The following is a 4,911-nucleotide window of genomic DNA, read 5'->3' as shown; positions in this document are numbered from 1 at the left end:
CTGAAAGGCAAACAAATAAAGGTTAGAGAAATTAAAGACCTTAGACTCTATAGCCTAAAAATAAGACAAACAAGAAAGGGAAACATTTCTAAATGCCTCGTAGCCTCCCTATTATAAGTGTGGAGTGCTACACATCCATAAAAGAGGCTCTACTTGACGCGACTTTGTCGACACCTCATGACACCAAAACCTAGGCTCTGATACCAACTTTGTCATAACCCAAACCTAGGCCTGGATGTAACGGGTATCTCAAGTCCATCGAGTCCATATTACCCATGTCCACAGTAGTCCAATAAAGCCTTTAACAAAACTGAATACCAAAAAAATATTGGCACATTCCCCTGATCATAGCCAAAATAAATATAATGTAAAGTTTGAGATAAGGGAAACCAAAACATGAAATAAAATCTTCCAAATGATGGAAGCTCACCACTTCAAGTCAACTATCAATCTAACCACGAACACCTGATCATTATGAAGGAAAGGTAGACTTGCCTTCGAACCCTGCATCACATTAGGATACAACATGTCAAGAAGGTTAGAGATTGGAGCGCTAGCATGTAACTCAGGAATATAAGAGTAAAGTAATGCCATAGTCCATAATGTGGAAACTAATAAAATCCAATGCATAACATCATATATAATAAGTACATGTATATATATATCATATGCCAGGGAAAAGGGAATAAGGTTTAGCATGGATTTTTATGTCATTAACCTAGATAATATAGCTCTTCCATCCTAAAGACACCCATGAGCTAAATGGGTTTAGCTTCTCCTGCTGAAAGGGCCTGAGTACGTGTTAGCCATACATACTAGAGAAAACCCAAGAAGGATAATGTCATCCCAAAAATATAAAATATGTCTTGTGCACAAGGTAACTATGATCAAACCTTACGTTGGCAAACATGAGTTTCTAGTATTGGTCCCTCCTGGACCTCTACCTTCCACAACCTTGATACACAACTACCGTTAAGCTTATATTAAATACATTTACACATTCCCAATTATTTACCAAGGAGTCTTTTAGTAAGGTGTTTCCCTTTGGTATCGTCATACCAAAATTAGAGCTTGCAAGTTCATTCCTTTATGCCATATAAACCATTTAACCAAATTGACTCCATAGTTTCTAATTTAAAAACCAAAGTCATAGCCACAAAGGCCTTTTCATAACCATTTGAAAACCAAAATAATTCAATTCATATTCCATTTACCATTTATGCAATACAAGGATTCCAAGAATAGTCAAACTGTGGGACAAAATCATATTCATTGTCAATTTCATATACAAGTTGATGGAAAGTGATTTCCAAAATCATATATCAAGGCAAAATTATCAAACTTGGGAATTAACCATGACCCCCTAGTTTAATTGCCATTTCAATGCATCCCAAAATATTCAAAATCATAAATAAAGCATAATTATTGCATAATAAATCATCAAAAAGTATTTAAACTAATCACCTTCACAACCTTCAACCCATAGTTCAAAACCCATTATCAAAATCATGAATAATAATTAATTTTATGCCATTAATAATATACAAGTATAGGGATAGAGATACATGTCTTTATTGCCAAGAAATTCAAAGAAAACCATACACTTAGGTCCCTAGATGATCACCTCCTTGAATCCTAGCCTTGAGTTGAAAAGGGGAATTTGAGAGAGGATAGTTAGGAGTAATAAGAATGACCTTCGTACATCAAAAACTGATAGAATTTGGTTCTTATAGTGATTAAAAATGATTTATAGGTTAAAGGACCTCACTACCCCTCTTCCCTTTTTAGTTGAACAAAACAACCGCAAAATAACACAGGTCCGTGGCACAGACCTTATTGTGGAGATCCAGTCTCTGTGTCACAGACCTTATCACGGAGGCTAACCTCAATGACATAGACCGTATTGAACAAATTATCCTTGGTGATAGAGGGCTATCGTGGAGGCTTACTGCCCTTGTGACCCAAAACTACCTCGAACACCATCCAAAAATTTTAAAACTCTTTTGGGTTACCCTTTTAATATCTCAAACATAATTTTAGTCAAATATTGAAATTTCAAGAATGAGAGGTCCAAAAATAAAGTGCCCAAAATTTTGAGGGTGTTACAATTATACACTCATTTTCATCTTTTCCCCATACTTGTGGCTTAATTTGATGATGATTTATCTTAATACCTATGATTTATCCTTGATTTCATGATATATTTCTTATAGGAGGTATTTTTTTCCATCTAAGTTGAAGGAGATAAATCATACCAAAACTGAGCATAAATGACTTATTTTAGAAGAGAAAATTCTTGGGCAAGCAGGAGCTCGTGCCATTAGTAGATCATGGTAGACATTTTGATCGTGCTTTTATGTATATATATATATATATATATATATATATATATGGGTGTGTATGTGTGTGTGCGTGCGCGTGTGTATGTTGGTATATATAATATGATAGGATTATACAAGAGCCATAACTCTAGGTCTTAATAACTTTGGAAACAACTCCTAAATTTTATTCATAATACTTTAATTTGTAAAGTTTGTAGTGAAACAATCAATCTTGTTGTAAATCACATAATACTTATTTTTATAACCTTGATAGCATAATATTAGCTTGCCAGTAACTAAATTCCCATGAAATCGACAAACCCAATTATTTTACAACAATTTTATTACTTGTGATCATGTGCAATTTTATGAGTGGAGTGCCTCAAATCATTTAGAACATATTCACCTTGAGAGTCATACTTCTAGCCGTTGGTACTCGCTTTGGGCTTGGCTCGAGAAGGTCCTGCTATTTCATTTAATACCTAGTCAATTTTGAGCTCTTTTTATCTACAACGTATAAAATACCTATAAGCACGTCAAAACATTAAATGAATATAAATCAAGTAATATAGATTATCCTCTAAACAAAGTATAAATATGAGAGAAACATGGCTAAAAAGTGTGTAAATACTCTCCACATCACTCATTCCATAATTCCTACTTATGCTCCTAATTATAGAAGGGAAAGCTCTTTGAAAATTTTAATCCTTTAAGTATTGAAAACTATGCATGAATATAGCCACCAAATCAATAATATTTTATTTTAAATAAAATACTCATAAAATAGTAATGTCTCATCATCTCTTTTGAATAATCATAACTACAACTCAAAAGAGCTACTACTCTTATAATTTTGGGTGGGTAATATGAGCATGTTCAACTTACTCCTCTGATTAAGCTAGTCAACGAAGACGGTTCCTTCAGACTTAAAGAATATAACAATCTAAGCTCAATGAGAAGTAACTAGAGACTCACCGAAAGCAACCAATCGAAAGAAGTGTAGTTGTTTTACAAAAATGTGTCAGGATGGTCCACATAGAATCTTATAATCAAAGTTGAGTAGTCATAAAACCTAAGCTCCACATGTCTAGTATGTATCATTCAACAGTTTACAACAGTTTCTTCAAGAAATTGAGAATAGGATTTAAAGAAATCAAGTGATATGCTTAGATATTGATATAAGAAAATCTTAATTCTCAATTTACACAGCAAAATATAATATTGAAGTAAACATAATTTAATGTCTTCGTTTATAGAATTGAAGGTTAATTAAAATCATGTGAAATTTTATCATTTACTGAGAGTACTATATCATCGCTAACATAAGTGTAAAGATGATTAGGTTATATACCTAGCATAAATATCAGCTCCTCTTAATTTTCTGAGACAAATATATTTTTAGACCCCTTTTATCTGAGCTCTGGACCAAAATAAGTCATTTTTTAAATCAATTCATCAAAGTAATATATTTTCTTGAAACTTTACCAAACTAGTATAAACGTGGTTCCCAGTAATGTATTATGCTTTAAGAAAGTTCACACCAAAAAGAGTTGTGGATGACGTTAAAATAGAAATCGTTACTGCCAGTAACATTTTTTTTTACATAAAACATTACTGTTAGTAATATTTTTGACATAAAACATTACTTCAAGTAATGAGACTCTGCAACTCTACCATAGAAGAATCTTTGTACAAACCGTTAAATTCATTACTATCAATTATGTTTTAGCTTTAAAGCATTACTCCGAGTAACGATACTTTAAAGTCAACTCAAACTCTGTGGTATCAAAATTTTTGACATTAAAGTCATTATCAGTAGTCACTTTTTAGAATAAAAATGTTACTATGGGTAACGATTCTATTGAATCAAATCACGGACCTGTAAAGTTGGAATCTTGGTAATTGATTTACTAATAAAATGTTAATAACATTTTAGCTCTAAGATGTGACCGACTATAACAATTAACAACAAACGAGATTCCAACAAGTGACTACTCTAAGATATGACTGACAATAATTTGTTGTCACTTGTTAGAATGTCGATTGTTGTTAATTATTATTGTCAGTCATATATTAGAGCTAAAACATTATTGGATATAATTTTTTATTGGTAAATCAATTGCCAAGATTCCAACTTTGCAGGTCAGTAATTTGATTCAATAGAATCGTTACACATAGTAACATTTTATCTTAAAAAGTTACTACTGATAACGACTTTAATGTCAAAAATTTTGTTGGCATAGAGTTTTGATGTGATTTGATAGTATGTTACTCAGAGTAATGTTTTAAAGCTAAAACGTAATTGGCAATAACTAATTTAATGTTAGATTTGTGCAAAGATTCTAATGTGGCAGAGTAGAGTCTCATTACACACAATAATATTTTACGTCAAAAATATTACTGGAAGTAACGTTTTAGGTCAAAAATGTTATTTACTATAACAATTTCTATTTTAATGTCATCCACAACTCTTTTTGGTCCATTAACTTTTTTTAAAGCATAATACGTTATTGTGAACAACGTTTATACTAGTTTAGTAAAATTTCAAAAAAATATATACTTTGGTGAATTAATTTAAAAAATGACTTAT

The sequence above is a fragment of the Capsicum annuum genome, chromosome 3 (genome assembly GCF_002878395.1).
Source record: "Capsicum annuum cultivar UCD-10X-F1 chromosome 3, UCD10Xv1.1, whole genome shotgun sequence".
Lineage (NCBI taxonomy): Eukaryota > Viridiplantae > Streptophyta > Magnoliopsida > Solanales > Solanaceae > Capsicum > Capsicum annuum.
Note: the sequence above shows the minus strand (reverse complement) of the source record.